The sequence below is a fragment of the Sceloporus occidentalis genome, unplaced genomic scaffold (assembly GCF_023333645.1).
Source record: "Sceloporus occidentalis isolate IW3139 unplaced genomic scaffold, rSceOcc1.0.p SCAF_148, whole genome shotgun sequence".
Classification (NCBI taxonomy): Eukaryota; Metazoa; Chordata; class Lepidosauria; order Squamata; family Phrynosomatidae; genus Sceloporus; species Sceloporus occidentalis.
The window spans coordinates 1,633,539-1,646,978 of record NW_028317128.1 but is presented as its reverse complement, the minus strand read 5'-3'; the positions used below and the strand labels follow the sequence as shown (position 1 = coordinate 1,646,978).

The 13,440-nt window shown below is 49.9% G+C and overlaps 6 non-coding genes across 6 annotated transcripts; all 6 read left to right on the top strand.

Moving 5' to 3' along the window:
• The first annotated feature begins 897 nt into the window (after positions 1-897).
• On the top strand, positions 898-1,061 carry LOC149280767 (U1 spliceosomal RNA). Its single transcript, XR_016278128.1, has one exon. It is a non-coding gene; the product is annotated as a U1 spliceosomal RNA (small nuclear RNA).
• Positions 1,062-3,317: 2,256 nt separating this feature from the next.
• Positions 3,318-3,481, top strand: LOC149280766 (U1 spliceosomal RNA). Its single transcript, XR_016278127.1, has one exon. It is a non-coding gene; the product is annotated as a U1 spliceosomal RNA (small nuclear RNA).
• Positions 3,482-5,737: 2,256 nt separating this feature from the next.
• On the top strand, positions 5,738-5,901 carry LOC149280765 (U1 spliceosomal RNA). Its single transcript, XR_016278126.1, has one exon. It is a non-coding gene; the product is annotated as a U1 spliceosomal RNA (small nuclear RNA).
• Positions 5,902-8,157: 2,256 nt separating this feature from the next.
• On the top strand, positions 8,158-8,321 carry LOC149280764 (U1 spliceosomal RNA). Its single transcript, XR_016278125.1, has one exon. It is a non-coding gene; the product is annotated as a U1 spliceosomal RNA (small nuclear RNA).
• Positions 8,322-10,577: 2,256 nt separating this feature from the next.
• On the top strand, positions 10,578-10,741 carry LOC149280763 (U1 spliceosomal RNA). Its single transcript, XR_016278124.1, has one exon. It is a non-coding gene; the product is annotated as a U1 spliceosomal RNA (small nuclear RNA).
• A 2,256-nt stretch (positions 10,742-12,997) lies between these two features.
• Positions 12,998-13,161, top strand: LOC149280762 (U1 spliceosomal RNA). Its single transcript, XR_016278123.1, has one exon. It is a non-coding gene; the product is annotated as a U1 spliceosomal RNA (small nuclear RNA).
• Positions 13,162-13,440: the final 279 nt, after the last annotated feature.

The following is a 13,440-nucleotide window of genomic DNA, read 5'->3' as shown; positions in this document are numbered from 1 at the left end:
TAATGTATGCCACAGTTAGGGGAGTGGTTTATCCAAAGGGAGATACAGATATTGCGTCTGTGACGTGAATCACTAATAATGGACGATGCAATCCATGTCCACAACAGTACTGAATAGTGTTAAGAGGGGAAGACTTTGTGCGGGTAGTCTAGATGGTTTATATAGGGGAGCCATGTCTTAAAAAAAAGTTTAGTCTTGGACTCCTTCTTTAAGGTAATTTGCTGCCAGTCTATTTTAAATGCTAAAGGCAGTTTACTGTAAAGTAAGGTCATAGAGGGGAGGGGTGGAGGATGTGTCCATTCGTGCAAAATGGTCTTTCGGGCTTCCACCAGAGGATCTGTCGAACTTTGAGTGCAGTGGGGCACATTTTCATGGGTTTTTTTTTTGTTTTTTTTTTATGTATTTATGTCATTCAGACGACTCCCAAAGCACTGAAGTTCTAACCCACTTCTATAGGTTTTTAACAGCAATGTATTCTGAGAGGCAGGTTTGGGGGGGGGGAGTCCCCCTTCTGCAAAACCGAGGAGACCTGTTCAATGGGACGGTTAAAGGGGAGATTTCTGACATCATCAACAGGCTCTTTTACACTACGAAGAGTTGGGTCAGCAGAGCGTTCATAGGACTGATTTACAAGACCTTGCATGCCGTCCTGGTATTAGGCAGGGCTAAAGTATGCAAATGTTCTTACTGCAATGCATTCTGGGATTGATCATTTTGAGTCCACGGCTGAACACCGCAGGTTTTTTCTCTGATGTCAAATAACAAGGATTTTTTTACGTACTGGCAGTTTGTTTAAAACAACTTTTCTTGGCACAGCGGAGTCCTGGAGAAAAAAAATCCCCTTAAGTTTGGCGAAAGGGTTCCAAGCAGCGCCCCCTCCTTTTACCATAACAACTCATACTTACCTGGCAGGGGAGACACTGTGATCATGAAGGCAGTTCTCCCAGGGCGAGGCTCATCCATTGCACTCCGGCTGTGCTGACCCCTGCGATTTCCCCAAATGCGGGAAACTCGACTGCATAATTTGTGGTAGTGGGGGACTGCGTTCGCGCTTTCCCCTGATTATTTTGTAGAATGATAGAATTGAATGTTTTCCATGCGCATGCTAGGGGGATATGGCTGATTGTTCTCAGGGCGTATGGTGCAACCATCACGGCAACCGATAGATGGCGGTGGAAAATTTTCTTGGCCGTGCCGAGGAAACTTGCTGCTTCCTGTGACCATTTGGTTTCAGGGGTCGTGGAGGGGCTTCTGCACCTGCTTATTCTAGGAATTTGGGTTTGGGCGCTTCTTTCTGTTACTTCTTGTCGCTTTTCTTTTTGTTCTGTATGGAGCAGCCGTCAGGATAACCGATAGACGGCAGCAGAATATCTCGAGTGTCCCGGCCTAGAGGAGGAAACTTCGCTACATCTGTTTAGACTACATGTCTTTTAGCACAGGTTTGGTTTGGAACCCTGGAAAACGAAAGCAAACACTCTCACCCGTTCCCGGTTTGTTCTGGGGTCAGACGAGGCTCCCCTCTTTCACCGCTCATTTTCGTCTGTTGCAACGAGCTGTTTGTGGACTGCATCAGACAGGACCCTGAGATAAGATGGATCCTCCATGCCAGGAGGAAGAAACAGGACAGAGACATAAAGGCCTTACTCTACATGGATCATGTCACTGTTTTCTGCACAGATCGTCAGTAGGTGAGAGCACTCGGCCAGATGCGTGAGGACTTTGGCAAAGCTTCAGACGCAAAGGTCAGCTAAGGGAAGTCAGAAAGCATGCTCTGTGGACATTGGGAGCTCTCTTCCGACCCGCGGCATTTCACCATCGCTACAGACGTCCTCAAGACTCCAGGGGTCTGGTTAGGCGGAGATGGTGCGGCCCTGAAAAGCTGGGAAGGCAGACTGAACAAAGCCAAGCAGAGAGCTGCGCTACGGAGCCTCGGAAACCTTGCGATCGAGTAGTAAGTTCTGGTCCTGGGCAACGAGATTCTTGGCGTGCACCAGTATATGGATCAGGCGTGCTACCCTTGGCCACAGTCACTCAAGCCATCGCCAGGACAGTTTTCGTCTTCATCTGGAGCTCCAAAATGGACAGGGTAAAGCGCTCAGCCATGTACAAGACCCCTTACAAAGCTGACAAAGGAGTGCCTGATATATACCAAGCTTCTTGAGAGCATCCTTTGTGGGCAACTGTGTGTGTAGGACCTTCGAAAGACACTTCTTGCTACCTCTTGGAAGGAGCCAGAAATGGGACAAGTGGGACAGCTCCATCCTTTACAACTGGCACACACCCTGGCTTTACCAGGATGTTTAAAGGTTTGTGAAGGAACACCAGCTCGCGGTTAAACTAGACTTGTGGTCACCTAGTGTGATCTACAAACTCATCAGAGCCAAGGACAAAATGGAGCAGATTCCGGGGCTCCCCGTTGTCATGGCCGAGATAGTTTGGACTGATGTGGCATTGAGCAGACTGACCAATAGAAGCAAAGACATGGCATGGATAGCCATTAAGGGAGGCCTCCCCCTAAAGATATTCATGCACGCTAGGGGGCTGTGCGGTTCAGATAAATACCTCTGGGCGTGGAAACGTTGCCACTCTTTGTGTGTGGGCATTAAAACACCTCGCGACGTGAAGTGCTGAGCCTTCGTCGGTTTCTTTGTCAAATACATTATTGGCCTATCAAAAAAGACAAGGCTTGATACTCGTAGGAAGTCTCAGGTTGACGCATGACCATGTGAGGCTGCCAAGGGGGTGAACGAATTGGTCCCCGGATCAATTCATTGGTTGCAAAGGAATCTCCTGCACTGGGAACCGTCAGGTAGCAGAGAGCATGGATGTGTGCAGACTTCTCCCGAAGCTACAACGTTCTAAACCATCTCCAAATGTTTTAGCAGCAACGTATTTTGAGTGGCAGTACCCATGCTAGAAAACCAGAGAGAAGATTGTCCGCTTTCTCTCTGCTCAAAGGAATGGCTAAAAAGGAGCTCTCTAACCTCAATAGGCCCTTATAACGCTGTGAAGGGCTGGGCTGAGTCGGCAGAGCGCCCGTAGGATTCACTTCAAGGCGCTGCATGCTGTGTCGCTGATGGTCAGCGCTATAGTATGCAAATGTGCCTGTTGCAATGCACTCTGGGATTCCTCATTTTGGGTCCACGGCTGAACACCGGAGGTTTTTTTCTGATCTTAAATAATAAGGAATTCTCTAGGTGCCGGCAGTTTGCCCAGAACAGCTTTTCTTAGCACAGTGGAGTCCTGGAGAAAAAAAATCCCCTTAAGTTTGGCGAAAGGGTTCCAAGCAGCGCCCCCTCCTTTTACCATAACAACTCATACTTACCTGGCAGGGGAGACACTGTGATCATGAAGGCAGTTCTCCCAGGGCGAGGCTCATCCATTGCACTCCGGCTGTGCTGACCCCTGCGATTTCCCCAAATGCGGGAAACTCGACTGCATAATTTGTGGTAGTGGGGGACTGCGTTCGCGCTTTCCCCTGATTATTTTGTAGAATGATAGAATTGAATGTTTTCCATGCGCATGCTAGGGGGATATGGCTGATTGTTCTCAGGGCGTATGGTGCAACCATCACGGCAACCGATAGATGGCGGTGGAAAATTTTCTTGGCCGTGCCGAGGAAACTTGCTGCTTCCTGTGACCATTTGGTTTCAGGGGTCGTGGAGGGGCTTCTGCACCTGCTTATTCTAGGAATTTGGGTTTGGGCGCTTCTTTCTGTTACTTCTTGTCGCTTTTCTTTTTGTTCTGTATGGAGCAGCCGTCAGGATAACCGATAGACGGCAGCAGAATATCTCGAGTGTCCCGGCCTAGAGGAGGAAACTTCGCTACATCTGTTTAGACTACATGTCTTTTAGCACAGGTTTGGTTTGGAACCCTGGAAAACGAAAGCAAACACTCTCACCCGTTCCCGGTTTGTTCTGGGGTCAGACGAGGCTCCCCTCTTTCACCGCTCATTTTCGTCTGTTGCAACGAGCTGTTTGTGGACTGCATCAGACAGGACCCTGAGATAAGATGGATCCTCCATGCCAGGAGGAAGAAACAGGACAGAGACATAAAGGCCTTACTCTACATGGATCATGTCACTGTTTTCTGCACAGATCGTCAGTAGGTGAGAGCACTCGGCCAGATGCGTGAGGACTTTGGCAAAGCTTCAGACGCAAAGGTCAGCTAAGGGAAGTCAGAAAGCATGCTCTGTGGACATTGGGAGCTCTCTTCCGACCCGCGGCATTTCACCATCGCTACAGACGTCCTCAAGACTCCAGGGGTCTGGTTAGGCGGAGATGGTGCGGCCCTGAAAAGCTGGGAAGGCAGACTGAACAAAGCCAAGCAGAGAGCTGCGCTACGGAGCCTCGGAAACCTTGCGATCGAGTAGTAAGTTCTGGTCCTGGGCAACGAGATTCTTGGCGTGCACCAGTATATGGATCAGGCGTGCTACCCTTGGCCACAGTCACTCAAGCCATCGCCAGGACAGTTTTCGTCTTCATCTGGAGCTCCAAAATGGACAGGGTAAAGCGCTCAGCCATGTACAAGACCCCTTACAAAGCTGACAAAGGAGTGCCTGATATATACCAAGCTTCTTGAGAGCATCCTTTGTGGGCAACTGTGTGTGTAGGACCTTCGAAAGACACTTCTTGCTACCTCTTGGAAGGAGCCAGAAATGGGACAAGTGGGACAGCTCCATCCTTTACAACTGGCACACACCCTGGCTTTACCAGGATGTTTAAAGGTTTGTGAAGGAACACCAGCTCGCGGTTAAACTAGACTTGTGGTCACCTAGTGTGATCTACAAACTCATCAGAGCCAAGGACAAAATGGAGCAGATTCCGGGGCTCCCCGTTGTCATGGCCGAGATAGTTTGGACTGATGTGGCATTGAGCAGACTGACCAATAGAAGCAAAGACATGGCATGGATAGCCATTAAGGGAGGCCTCCCCCTAAAGATATTCATGCACGCTAGGGGGCTGTGCGGTTCAGATAAATACCTCTGGGCGTGGAAACGTTGCCACTCTTTGTGTGTGGGCATTAAAACACCTCGCGACGTGAAGTGCTGAGCCTTCGTCGGTTTCTTTGTCAAATACATTATTGGCCTATCAAAAAAGACAAGGCTTGATACTCGTAGGAAGTCTCAGGTTGACGCATGACCATGTGAGGCTGCCAAGGGGGTGAGCGAATTGGTCCCCGGATCAATTCATTGGTTGCAAAGGAATCTCCTGCACTGGGAACCGTCAGGTAGCAGAGAGCATGGATGTGTGCAGACTTCTCCCGAAGCTACAACGTTCTAAACCATCTCCAAATGTTTTAGCAGCAACGTATTTTGAGTGGCAGTACCCATGCTAGAAAACCAGAGAGAAGATTGTCCGCTTTCTCTCTGCTCAAAGGAATGGCTAAAAAGGAGCTCTCTAACCTCAATAGGCCCTTATAACGCTGTGAAGGGCTGGGCTGAGTCGGCAGAGCGCCCGTAGGATTCACTTCAAGGCGCTGCATGCTGTGTCGCTGATGGTCAGCGCTATAGTATGCAAATGTGCCTGTTGCAATGCACTCTGGGATTCCTCATTTTGGGTCCACGGCTGAACACCGGAGGTTTTTTTCTGATCTTAAATAATAAGGAATTCTCTAGGTGCCGGCAGTTTGCCCAGAACAGCTTTTCTTAGCACAGTGGAGTCCTGGAGAAAAAAAATCCCCTTAAGTTTGGCGAAAGGGTTCCAAGCAGCGCCCCCTCCTTTTACCATAACAACTCATACTTACCTGGCAGGGGAGACACTGTGATCATGAAGGCAGTTCTCCCAGGGCGAGGCTCATCCATTGCACTCCGGCTGTGCTGACCCCTGCGATTTCCCCAAATGCGGGAAACTCGACTGCATAATTTGTGGTAGTGGGGGACTGCGTTCGCGCTTTCCCCTGATTATTTTGTAGAATGATAGAATTGAATGTTTTCCATGCGCATGCTAGGGGGATATGGCTGATTGTTCTCAGGGCGTATGGTGCAACCATCACGGCAACCGATAGATGGCGGTGGAAAATTTTCTTGGCCGTGCCGAGGAAACTTGCTGCTTCCTGTGACCATTTGGTTTCAGGGGTCGTGGAGGGGCTTCTGCACCTGCTTATTCTAGGAATTTGGGTTTGGGCGCTTCTTTCTGTTACTTCTTGTCGCTTTTCTTTTTGTTCTGTATGGAGCAGCCGTCAGGATAACCGATAGACGGCAGCAGAATATCTCGAGTGTCCCGGCCTAGAGGAGGAAACTTCGCTACATCTGTTTAGACTACATGTCTTTTAGCACAGGTTTGGTTTGGAACCCTGGAAAACGAAAGCAAACACTCTCACCCGTTCCCGGTTTGTTCTGGGGTCAGACGAGGCTCCCCTCTTTCACCGCTCATTTTCGTCTGTTGCAACGAGCTGTTTGTGGACTGCATCAGACAGGACCCTGAGATAAGATGGATCCTCCATGCCAGGAGGAAGAAACAGGACAGAGACATAAAGGCCTTACTCTACATGGATCATGTCACTGTTTTCTGCACAGATCGTCAGTAGGTGAGAGCACTCGGCCAGATGCGTGAGGACTTTGGCAAAGCTTCGGACGCAAAGGTCAGCTAAGGGAAGTCAGAAAGCATGCTCTGTGGACATTGGGAGCTCTCTTCCGACCCGCGGCATTTCACCATCGCTACAGACGTCCTCAAGACTCCAGGGGTCTGGTTAGGCGGAGATGGTGCGGCCCTGAAAAGCTGGGAAGGCAGACTGAACAAAGCCAAGCAGAGAGCTGCGCTACGGAGCCTCGGAAACCTTGCGATCGAGTAGTAAGTTCTGGTCCTGGGCAACGAGATTCTTGGCGTGCACCAGTATATGGATCAGGCGTGCTACCCTTGGCCACAGTCACTCAAGCCATCGCCAGGACAGTTTTCGTCTTCATCTGGAGCTCCAAAATGGACAGGGTAAAGCGCTCAGCCATGTACAAGACCCCTTACAAAGCTGACAAAGGAGTGCCTGATATATACCAAGCTTCTTGAGAGCATCCTTTGTGGGCAACTGTGTGTGTAGGACCTTCGAAAGACACTTCTTGCTACCTCTTGGAAGGAGCCAGAAATGGGACAAGTGGGACAGCTCCATCCTTTACAACTGGCACACACCCTGGCTTTACCAGGATGTTTAAAGGTTTGTGAAGGAACACCAGCTCGCGGTTAAACTAGACTTGTGGTCACCTAGTGTGATCTACAAACTCATCAGAGCCAAGGACAAAATGGAGCAGATTCCGGGGCTCCCCGTTGTCATGGCCGAGATAGTTTGGACTGATGTGGCATTGAGCAGACTGACCAATAGAAGCAAAGACATGGCATGGATAGCCATTAAGGGAGGCCTCCCCCTAAAGATATTCATGCACGCTAGGGGGCTGTGCGGTTCAGATAAATACCTCTGGGCGTGGAAACGTTGCCACTCTTTGTGTGTGGGCATTAAAACACCTCGCGACGTGAAGTGCTGAGCCTTCGTCGGTTTCTTTGTCAAATACATTATTGGCCTATCAAAAAAGACAAGGCTTGATACTCGTAGGAAGTCTCAGGTTGACGCATGACCATGTGAGGCTGCCAAGGGGGTGAGCGAATTGGTCCCCGGATCAATTCATTGGTTGCAAAGGAATCTCCTGCACTGGGAACCGTCAGGTAGCAGAGAGCATGGATGTGTGCAGACTTCTCCCGAAGCTACAACGTTCTAAACCATCTCCAAATGTTTTAGCAGCAACGTATTTTGAGTGGCAGTACCCATGCTAGAAAACCAGAGAGAAGATTGTCCGCTTTCTCTCTGCTCAAAGGAATGGCTAAAAAGGAGCTCTCTAACCTCAATAGGCCCTTATAACGCTGTGAAGGGCTGGGCTGAGTCGGCAGAGCGCCCGTAGGATTCACTTCAAGGCGCTGCATGCTGTGTCGCTGATGGTCAGCGCTATAGTATGCAAATGTGCCTGTTGCAATGCACTCTGGGATTCCTCATTTTGGGTCCACGGCTGAACACCGGAGGTTTTTTTCTGATCTTAAATAATAAGGAATTCTCTAGGTGCCGGCAGTTTGCCCAGAACAGCTTTTCTTAGCACAGTGGAGTCCTGGAGAAAAAAAATCCCCTTAAGTTTGGCGAAAGGGTTCCAAGCAGCGCCCCCTCCTTTTACCATAACAACTCATACTTACCTGGCAGGGGAGACACTGTGATCATGAAGGCAGTTCTCCCAGGGCGAGGCTCATCCATTGCACTCCGGCTGTGCTGACCCCTGCGATTTCCCCAAATGCGGGAAACTCGACTGCATAATTTGTGGTAGTGGGGGACTGCGTTCGCGCTTTCCCCTGATTATTTTGTAGAATGATAGAATTGAATGTTTTCCATGCGCATGCTAGGGGGATATGGCTGATTGTTCTCAGGGCGTATGGTGCAACCATCACGGCAACCGATAGATGGCGGTGGAAAATTTTCTTGGCCGTGCCGAGGAAACTTGCTGCTTCCTGTGACCATTTGGTTTCAGGGGTCGTGGAGGGGCTTCTGCACCTGCTTATTCTAGGAATTTGGGTTTGGGCGCTTCTTTCTGTTACTTCTTGTCGCTTTTCTTTTTGTTCTGTATGGAGCAGCCGTCAGGATAACCGATAGACGGCAGCAGAATATCTCGAGTGTCCCGGCCTAGAGGAGGAAACTTCGCTACATCTGTTTAGACTACATGTCTTTTAGCACAGGTTTGGTTTGGAACCCTGGAAAACGAAAGCAAACACTCTCACCCGTTCCCGGTTTGTTCTGGGGTCAGACGAGGCTCCCCTCTTTCACCGCTCATTTTCGTCTGTTGCAACGAGCTGTTTGTGGACTGCATCAGACAGGACCCTGAGATAAGATGGATCCTCCATGCCAGGAGGAAGAAACAGGACAGAGACATAAAGGCCTTACTCTACATGGATCATGTCACTGTTTTCTGCACAGATCGTCAGTAGGTGAGAGCACTCGGCCAGATGCGTGAGGACTTTGGCAAAGCTTCGGACGCAAAGGTCAGCTAAGGGAAGTCAGAAAGCATGCTCTGTGGACATTGGGAGCTCTCTTCCGACCCGCGGCATTTCACCATCGCTACAGACGTCCTCAAGACTCCAGGGGTCTGGTTAGGCGGAGATGGTGCGGCCCTGAAAAGCTGGGAAGGCAGACTGAACAAAGCCAAGCAGAGAGCTGCGCTACGGAGCCTCGGAAACCTTGCGATCGAGTAGTAAGTTCTGGTCCTGGGCAACGAGATTCTTGGCGTGCACCAGTATATGGATCAGGCGTGCTACCCTTGGCCACAGTCACTCAAGCCATCGCCAGGACAGTTTTCGTCTTCATCTGGAGCTCCAAAATGGACAGGGTAAAGCGCTCAGCCATGTACAAGACCCCTTACAAAGCTGACAAAGGAGTGCCTGATATATACCAAGCTTCTTGAGAGCATCCTTTGTGGGCAACTGTGTGTGTAGGACCTTTGAAAGACACTTCTTGCTACCTCTTGGAAGGAGCCAGAAATGGGACAAGTGGGACAGCTCCATCCTTTACAACTGGCACACACCCTGGCTTTACCAGGATGTTTAAAGGTTTGTGAAGGAACACCAGCTCGCGGTTAAACTAGACTTGTGGTCACCTAGTGTGATCTACAAACTCATCAGAGCCAAGGACAAAATGGAGCAGATTCCGGGGCTCCCCGTTGTCATGGCCGAGATAGTTTGGACTGATGTGGCATTGAGCAGACTGACCAATAGAAGCAAAGACATGGCATGGATAGCCATTAAGGGAGGCCTCCCCCTAAAGATATTCATGCACGCTAGGGGGCTGTGCGGTTCAGATAAATACCTCTGGGCGTGGAAACGTTGCCACTCTTTGTGTGTGGGCATTAAAACACCTCGCGACGTGAAGTGCTGAGCCTTCGTCGGTTTCTTTGTCAAATACATTATTGGCCTATCAAAAAAGACAAGGCTTGATACTCGTAGGAAGTCTCAGGTTGACGCATGACCATGTGAGGCTGCCAAGGGGGTGAGCGAATTGGTCCCCGGATCAATTCATTGGTTGCAAAGGAATCTCCTGCACTGGGAACCGTCAGGTAGCAGAGAGCATGGATGTGTGCAGACTTCTCCCGAAGCTACAACGTTCTAAACCATCTCCAAATGTTTTAGCAGCAACGTATTTTGAGTGGCAGTACCCATGCTAGAAAACCAGAGAGAAGATTGTCCGCTTTCTCTCTGCTCAAAGGAATGGCTAAAAAGGAGCTCTCTAACCTCAATAGGCCCTTATAACGCTGTGAAGGGCTGGGCTGAGTCGGCAGAGCGCCCGTAGGATTCACTTCAAGGCGCTGCATGCTGTGTCGCTGATGGTCAGCGCTATAGTATGCAAATGTGCCTGTTGCAATGCACTCTGGGATTCCTCATTTTGGGTCCACGGCTGAACACCGGAGGTTTTTTTCTGATCTTAAATAATAAGGAATTCTCTAGGTGCCGGCAGTTTGCCCAGAACAGCTTTTCTTAGCACAGTGGAGTCCTGGAGAAAAAAAATCCCCTTAAGTTTGGCGAAAGGGTTCCAAGCAGCGCCCCCTCCTTTTACCATAACAACTCATACTTACCTGGCAGGGGAGACACTGTGATCATGAAGGCAGTTCTCCCAGGGCGAGGCTCATCCATTGCACTCCGGCTGTGCTGACCCCTGCGATTTCCCCAAATGCGGGAAACTCGACTGCATAATTTGTGGTAGTGGGGGACTGCGTTCGCGCTTTCCCCTGATTATTTTGTAGAATGATAGAATTGAATGTTTTCCATGCGCATGCTAGGGGGATATGGCTGATTGTTCTCAGGGCGTATGGTGCAACCATCACGGCAACCGATAGATGGCGGTGGAAAATTTTCTTGGCCGTGCCGAGGAAACTTGCTGCTTCCTGTGACCATTTGGTTTCAGGGGTCGTGGAGGGGCTTCTGCACCTGCTTATTCTAGGAATTTGGGTTTGGGCGCTTCTTTCTGTTACTTCTTGTCGCTTTTCTTTTTGTTCTGTATGGAGCAGCCGTCAGGATAACCGATAGACGGCAGCAGAATATCTCGAGTGTCCCGGCCTAGAGGAGGAAACTTCGCTACATCTGTTTAGACTACATGTCTTTTAGCACAGGTTTGGTTTGGAACCCTGGAAAACGAAAGCAAACACTCTCACCCGTTCCCGGTTTGTTCTGGGGTCAGACGAGGCTCCCCTCTTTCACCGCTCATTTTCGTCTGTTGCAACGAGCTGTTTGTGGACTGCATCAGACAGGACCCTGAGATAAGATGGATCCTCCATGCCAGGAGGAAGAAACAGGACAGAGACATAAAGGCCTTACTCTACATGGATCATGTCACTGTTTTCTGCACAGATCGTCAGTAGGTGAGAGCACTCGGCCAGATGCGTGAGGACTTTGGCAAAGCTTCGGACGCAAAGGTCAGCTAAGGGAAGTCAGAAAGCATGCTCTGTGGACATTGGGAGCTCTCTTCCGACCCGCGGCATTTCACCATCGCTACAGACGTCCTCAAGACTCCAGGGGTCTGGTTAGGCGGAGATGGTGCGGCCCTGAAAAGCTGGGAAGGCAGACTGAACAAAGCCAAGCAGAGAGCTGCGCTACGGAGCCTCGGAAACCTTGCGATCGAGTAGTAAGTTCTGGTCCTGGGCAACGAGATTCTTGGCGTGCACCAGTATATGGATCAGGCGTGCTACCCTTGGCCACAGTCACTCAAGCCATCGCCAGGACAGTTTTCGTCTTCATCTGGAGCTCCAAAATGGACAGGGTAAAGCGCTCAGCCATGTACAAGACCCCTTACAAAGCTGACAAAGGAGTGCCTGATATATACCAAGCTTCTTGAGAGCATCCTTTGTGGGCAACTGTGTGTGTAGGACCTTTGAAAGACACTTCTTGCTACCTCTTGGAAGGAGCCAGAAATGGGACAAGTGGGACAGCTCCATCCTTTACAACTGGCACACACCCTGGCTTTACCAGGATGTTTAAAGGTTTGTGAAGGAACACCAGCTCGCGGTTAAACTAGACTTGTGGTCACCTAGTGTGATCTACAAACTCATCAGAGCCAAGGACAAAATGGAGCAGATTCCGGGGCTCCCCGTTGTCATGGCCGAGATAGTTTGGACTGATGTGGCATTGAGCAGACTGACCAATAGAAGCAAAGACATGGCATGGATAGCCATTAAGGGAGGCCTCCCCCTAAAGATATTCATGCACGCTAGGGGGCTGTGCGGTTCAGATAAATACCTCTGGGCGTGGAAACGTTGCCACTCTTTGTGTGTGGGCATTAAAACACCTCGCGACGTGAAGTGCTGAGCCTTCGTCGGTTTCTTTGTCAAATACATTATTGGCCTATCAAAAAAGACAAGGCTTGATACTCGTAGGAAGTCTCAGGTTGACGCATGACCATGTGAGGCTGCCAAGGGGGTGAACGAATTGGTCCCCGGATCAATTCATTGGTTGCAAAGGAATCTCCTGCACTGGGAACCGTCAGGTAGCAGAGAGCATGGATGTGTGCAGACTTCTCCCGAAGCTACAACGTTCTAAACCATCTCCAAATGTTTTAGCAGCAACGTATTTTGAGTGGCAGTACCCATGCTAGAAAACCAGAGAGAAGATTGTCCGCTTTCTCTCTGCTCAAAGGAATGGCTAAAAAGGAGCTCTCTAACCTCAATAGGCCCTTATAACGCTGTGAAGGGCTGGGCTGAGTCGGCAGAGCGCCCGTAGGATTCACTTCAAGGCGCTGCATGCTGTGTCGCTGATGGTCAGCGCTATAGTATGCAAATGTGCCTGTTGCAATGCACTCTGGGATTCCTCATTTTGGGTCCACGGCTGAACACCGGAGGTTTTTTTCTGATCTTAAATAATAAGGAATTCTCTAGGTGCCGGCAGTTTGCCCAGAACAGCTTTTCTTAGCACAGTGGAGTCCTGGAGAAAAAAAATCCCCTTAAGTTTGGCGAAAGGGTTCCAAGCAGCGCCCCCTCCTTTTACCATAACAACTCATACTTACCTGGCAGGGGAGACACTGTGATCATGAAGGCAGTTCTCCCAGGGCGAGGCTCATCCATTGCACTCCGGCTGTGCTGACCCCTGCGATTTCCCCAAATGCGGGAAACTCGACTGCATAATTTGTGGTAGTGGGGGACTGCGTTCGCGCTTTCCCCTGATTATTTTGTAGAATGATAGAATTGAATGTTTTCCATGCGCATGCTAGGGGGATATGGCTGATTGTTCTCAGGGCGTATGGTGCAACCATCACGGCAACCGATAGATGGCGGTGGAAAATTTTCTTGGCCGCGCCGAGGAAACTTGCTGCTTCCTGTGACCATTTGGTTTCAGGGGTCGTGGAGGGGCTTCTGCACCTGCTTATTCTAGGAATTTGGGTTTGGGCGCTTCTTTCTGTTACTTCTTGTCGCTTTTCTTTTTGTTCTGTATGGAGCAGCCG